The 6,581-nt window shown below is 30.4% G+C and overlaps 1 protein-coding gene across 1 annotated transcript in view; it reads left to right on the top strand.

The window, feature by feature from the left end:
* Positions 1-6,581, top strand: part of LOC113386307 (heterogeneous nuclear ribonucleoprotein L-like) — a 295,967-nt gene that overhangs the window by 146,104 nt on the left and 143,282 nt on the right. The gene's annotated exons all lie outside the window — the stretch shown is intronic.

The following is a 6,581-nucleotide window of genomic DNA, read 5'->3' as shown; positions in this document are numbered from 1 at the left end:
ACATATTCAGATTTGAATAGAGTATTTTTCTTTAATCTTCAGTACTTCACAAAAATAAATATAATTAAATGAATAAAATATTTCATTCACTTTTGTTTAATTAAATTTTGCAGTACAGATGGAGCTTTTCTCTGTCCAATATTAGATGAACGGATATATAAAACTAAATATAGAATATGAAAATGATTAAAACTCGCTTGTCATATATGTCTTGCTGCAAATATTTTAATATGAATATAAGTACGTTTTTTCATATGTAATGTAAAATGCAGTTTTAATTTAAAATTATTATGAAGCGAAATATTTCTATCGTTGAGTTGTACATTACTAGATGATGTAACTGAAAAGAAAAAAAATGTATCAGTATGTGCAATATGAATTATTACATTTTAATGTGCTATGATATTGATCTTAATTTTTATTACACATAATTAAACTAGCTTTCTTTACACATTTGTCTGGGATATTTTAGTGTACCCATTGCAACGAAACATATCATTGCATATTGATCATGTTGTATGTTTTTTATTATACTTTGACAGCATTTCGCTAATGTTTGTGTGAGAATATACTATTTATGCATATGCAAATATGTTATGTTTGGTCTGGGCTAAAGCTTCCTCTAAAAGGGCTATTCGCAGTATGTTATATCCGTTGATAGTAATATATTGATACTGCCACAAATGGTAGAGCCGCACGAGCGATATTTGCCTTCCTAGCACGTTGGCCATTGTTTGTTTACCTCCATTTATGCGTTGTATTGATTTCTGAAATCCTCTTTATAGGAGGTTCCAACCCACCTAGATGTTCAGAGCACTTTGAATATTGATTTTGTAAATGTGAAGGTTTTTAGGTTTTTCTGTGTTCAAGGAAACTAATATTTACATAATATAATCAGGAAAATGGTCTAGGATTCTAAATTTTAAATGGTGTTGAGTATTATACATATACTTTTTTCTTGCGATTTTAGATGAGATTTCGAATTTCGTATTTTTTGGACATCCAAATATATTCAATCAATTTTTATCTCACATCCTTTTGTTTACAGTTACGTGAATTTTTTTTTCGAGTTTGATTTGATGCTTGCCCATTCTGTACATTAACCATAAAATCGTTATACTTTTTTTTATTTCTACAACAGTCAAAACTTGTGTTTTATGAGCTTTTGTGATGATACTTCATAGTACGTGACTTTTTAGAATGTTCATCTCTATTTGATACATTTTATTATTAAAATATTTATAATACTTATGATTTTTTTTTATTTCTTAAATTTTTCCCCTGTGTTTAATTTGATGAGACTTACACATTTTTTCTTATTCTATATTTTTACCATTAAATTATCGGAACGAAAATTATTAAAGCTCACAGGATAACAAATACGAACACATGGTATTTGTTATCCTGTGAGCTTTTGTGATGATACTTCTCAACTACAAGACTTTTTAGAAGGCAACTCAATAATTGGTCCATCTCGATTTGAACATTTTATTATTAGAATTTCTCTAACACTTATGATTTTTTCCTAATTTGATGCCGTAATGCCGGGGAAGAATTATTTTTGCTTGAAAACATATTTCCATGTATATTTTTAAGTGGAAACCGATGTCACTATTAGAACAGGATAATATCAAACTTCGACTGTATCAAAAATAGACATCTGACAATAATGAATATTTTAGATTTTTCATAAGGTGGAAAGTTTTATCTCTAACTGGTTTAACTTTTCATACTGCGTATATTCTTCAATTTTATATTAATTAATGTTTAATTTGCAGTTTTTGCACTGATATGCTTATAATTAACTTCCCGTAGGGTAAGTTATTGTAATGGGGCGAAAATCGAAATTGAAATTTTTTACATTTTTCGACGTTTTGAAGGTTTCTGAACATTTTGGCATACCTCAGAAAAAATGGATGTGTGTGTGAGTGTATTATATATGTATGTATGGATACAAATTTCCACTCAAGTTTTCGGGCGCACGGATCAACCGATTTGAATGGTTCAAAAAACATTCGATTCCTATTGATAGGGAGATGTGCTGATTAGTTTTTGGCAAAGGCAGGTCCAGCAGTTACGGAGATAAAGAGCAAAGAGTGCAGAAAATAGAAATCGAGTTTTTGAGAGAACGGAGCATCCGATTTGAATGATCTAAAAAACATTCAATTAGTAATGATTGGGAGAAGTGTTTATTAGTTTTTCGCAAAGGCAGGCCCAGCCATTTCGAAGATACGGAGCTAAATGTGTGAAAAATGGCAGAACTAAGCGTCCGATTCAAATGATTCAAAGAACTTTCTGCTTGTCTTAACAAAATAATTGATTTTGGAAAAAAATAATTTTTGTTTCAACGTTTTTTTTTTTTTCAAAAAAAAATTTTTTTTGTATATCGAAAATAATTCAGATTTTATTTTTAATTCTAACTATACGAGTAGTTGTAATATACTTTATACAAATAATTTCAACTTTGCAATTCAGTTTATATAATTCTTATAAATATTAGACAATGTTACAATATTTATTTATAATAATCTATTCGAAAACATTCAAAATTCCTCGAACATTTTGTTACGGTACGGGAAGTTCCAGCAATTTGCCTTAAGGCACGATGCCATACATCCCACTAGTTTATATTTTTTTCTTTTATTTATACTTCTCTTAGAGTTCAGACAATCTAGATCACCAGATTCGTCATGGATTCCAAAAATTTCAAAAATCATATGACATTTAATATTGAAGATAAAACTAAACTCTATATTATATTATTGACATTTTTCACTATAGTATCAAACGTACATATACTGAATGACACGAAACAATATTGCGCCCTTATTAAATTCCAAGGAACAGATAATCTCGCAATATTGACAATGAAGTGTCGAAGTCTCTATCTTATACACATCCATATGATATTTTCTTGAGCAGTAGTATATGAGAACGTCACATGGGTTGTTGACAGTTATATGTCAATAACAAACAGAACAGAGCACGCTTCTATTGCGAAGGACCTACTGAATCGAATCAATGATGGCCAAATTGCTGTCCATCGATAGTAATAGAAACCAGAATTATAATAATACCAAAATTGAATTTTCTCGGTTAATGATTGATCAGCCCTGGGTAACGATGTCTAGGAACCACTGGTTTTGGGTTTGATATAAACATTTCAGTCCTACTTCAGTTCTTCATTTAAGTCTTACCAAAATATTGACAACCTGCCATTTACAACATTACTTTTGTCCATTTATTTTGTGTCCAAAAATTGTTGTATAATCTGGAATTATTGGACATCTTAGTTTTGGCCATGATTACAGTATATCGAAATATAAAATTCCATCTGGACCACTGTCATTTTTAGAAATTAGAGCACTTTGTGAATATAGGCATCAACACCTGATGTCCATATTCACAACTACGTCGACCTGATGAATTTAGAGATACAAAGTTTTTTAAAGTTCATATCTAAGTTGGACATCAGTGCTTCTCCCCAAGATATAGTTCTTTGATGTAATAACTTTGGAGATTTTTCTTAGTTTGATACGAGTTGACGTTTCATCTGGCATTAGACAAGAGCAAGATATGAGTTTTCTGAAGGAATTACATTTTTTTGCGAAAGAATAACAAAGACTGCCACTTCCGGTTGATATGATTGCCTCGGATATAGTTTCATGTTAAGAAATTGTTTTCTTATACATCAAAGGAATTTTTAATGGTAACATATTTTGTCAATTTTGATTAATAATTCATAGTAGATACGACTTGATCGTGACATGAATTTGATGAAATTAGAAACAAAATTTGAAAATGATTAACCTTAGACCAATTAATACAAGAAATAGATTTTTACAGCAAATAGTTATTTCTGTACGAAATTTGTACGGAACAGTCCTTAAACTCTTACATTATGTACTAAAAGAATAAAATTCAATAATGAAATTAGAAGGAAATAATGGCTTTTAAAAAGGTTTTCTTGTAATCAAAATCGGCGCACTTCTTGTTCTTACATTTGGCATTGGATTAGTAGTTAGGGCTAGGAGTTTTTAGTAAAAAATTTCAGGTTTGATGTCGAGCAGAATTGACCCTTATCCGGCATTGCTGCATCACATTAAAAATCATAAGTATTAGAAAAAAGAGTGCGCGTAAGGTTACACGCGATTGAAGTGAAACTTTTTTGCTCTTGTACGAGATGGCATTTAAGTTAAAAATAAAAACATCATACAACAATTTTGAATACTGTTCATTAGTAATATGGTAACACTCGTGATACGCACATTTTTTAATGTCAAACATTATACATATTTATATAATAATAAATTATAAATTATATATTTATAGTAGCATGAAAAGCATTTATAATTTTTGAAAACAATAATATAATTAAAGTCATTCCTGAAATACGGCATGATCGGTTTGTCATTGTAATTAGCATTTAGAACTTGCGCCTTAAGGAAATTGTGTTAGAGAAATAAAGTAATTGCTGATTTTAAATTCTATAATATTCGTTCACACAGTGGACAGCTATCAATACAACAATCTTGAATAATTTCATTAACACTAGCAATAAATAAATTGCATAGATGTTTATTATGAAGTATATAAATGACTATTGTTGTGCTTGATTTCTTGTTTAGAGTGATAAATCTGAATATCAATCCATTCTTCATTATTTATCATCATTTATAAAAATATGCGACTTGTAGTATTAAACGCTCTGGATCAGTAAAATGAAATTGTAAGCTTGAGCATTTGAACGAGAACAGTTGTTTCACTTATTATGTAATCAAAGTAATCATACTCACGCGACACGACAACCAATCACAATCGACCCGTATAGAAATGATATCATCGAGAGCGAAGGGTGAAGTATTGGTAAAGTTTGTTTCGTTGCATTTTCACAGATTTACACCCTAGTCGCGCCTAAAGAAGTTTTACTTAAAAAAATATAATAATAAATTATTTGAAATAGAGCAAGGCCAGCCTTTTGCGTTGCCGTCCAAAAAAGTTACGTTGTTCAGTATCATCATAACAGCTTATAGGATTCTTATAGTTCTAATTGCTGCTAAATGAAAAAAAAGACGTGTATGTTTTAAAGTTGATTTAATTGATTAATTGAATTTTATTGATAGAACAAACCTCATTCGATACTTCATGGTATGCAGTATGAACCATCAATCAATTACCCCTTATCTAGTACCATATTAATCTCCATTAGACACGATTTCATTAATATACATTGTTTGCTGATTATTCTTGCGTTATTTATAAGTAATTAAGCCTTTGAGCTTTGAGCTCTATTTCTATGGCGGAAACCGTAACCAGGATCTGTCTGGTATGTTGCAAATAATTCACGTAGTATTGATTTATTGTCGTTTATTTGGGAGCATGTGCACTTTTAATTAGCGCGCTAATGATTGCAAGCGCTGAATTCTGGTGTTAGATATTATATGGGCCGTGACCATTGAGGTGACATTTGTAATTAATAAATTCAAATCAGTTGTCAAACGAGAGCTAATTATAAATGTACACGGGTAAAACCATCACATCGGTGTTTTCTATAATTTCTGAGGAAAATAGAAAATATTGATTATACTACTGATATATTTGAAATTTATCATCTTCTGTACTCAACTGCATCAATAAATTTTATGGTAATAGAGAATTGCAACCATTTTGCATAAATATGCGTTCAATGAAGTTTCCAAATTTAGAAAACTTTTTAGGCCAGATAAGGACACCACAAGTCAATTATTCCTTTTCCTTACCTTGTTTATTATTGCCATTACGATTTATCACTTTTTATCCATTTTTTATGATTCTTCCTTTCCAAAGTTCTGTTTCCTTGATTTCTGGTCTTGTACTTCCACTTTCAGTTCCCTGTGTTTTTTCGTCTTGCCTAACAATAAGTCATCAATCATCTGCATTCTTCTTCTTCCGAATCCTTTCAGTCCTTCTATTTTGCCTTCGACGATATGGTGTAGGAGGCACTCTTTTGGGTCCAATCTAGTTTCTTTTCATTTTATTGATCTTCCTTAGTAGAGTTCTTTATTTTACCACTTTACCTTTTTCCTATTCCTTTCGTGATATTTTTTTTAAATTAATTTAACTCGATCATCAATGCTCTGCTTTCTTGATACTGAACCTAAATGAACATTGTCGCACTCACCAGGAAAATATAATTATCTTATTCAATTTCTTCCCTTGAAGTGAGTCTTGGCTTCAGCAGGAATAGAGACTTTTCTTTACTTAACTTTTCTTTTCGCAGAATAGTTTGAAAATGAAATTCTACGAATCTAGTAAAGAGGCTTGTGTACTTCTTCTTTATCCTTATCTCGGCTAATAATGTCCCATTAAAACTTTCATTTGCTATTCCGAAGGACAATTTTCTCCAAAGAACTAAGGAAGAAATTCTGCGAAAACTGCAGGAACAAATGCAGAATGTATTGTGGAGTTATAAGATGTATTTAGTTTACTGTTGCAGAGTGCTTTTAAGGGAATAAAGTTGAGTTCATATATTTTTACTTTGTTTCATTTTGGACAAGAACTATATCTTTGACAAGTTTTTTCGTGAATTTTTTTTATGTGCT

The sequence above is a fragment of the Ctenocephalides felis genome, unplaced genomic scaffold (genome assembly GCF_003426905.1).
Source record: "Ctenocephalides felis isolate EL2017-DRISC unplaced genomic scaffold, ASM342690v1 CF-g0.4_SCAFFOLD_03571, whole genome shotgun sequence".
In the NCBI taxonomy this organism is placed as follows: domain Eukaryota; kingdom Metazoa; phylum Arthropoda; class Insecta; order Siphonaptera; family Pulicidae; genus Ctenocephalides; species Ctenocephalides felis.
Note: the sequence above shows the minus strand (reverse complement) of the source record. Positions and strands in the feature narration are given on the sequence as shown.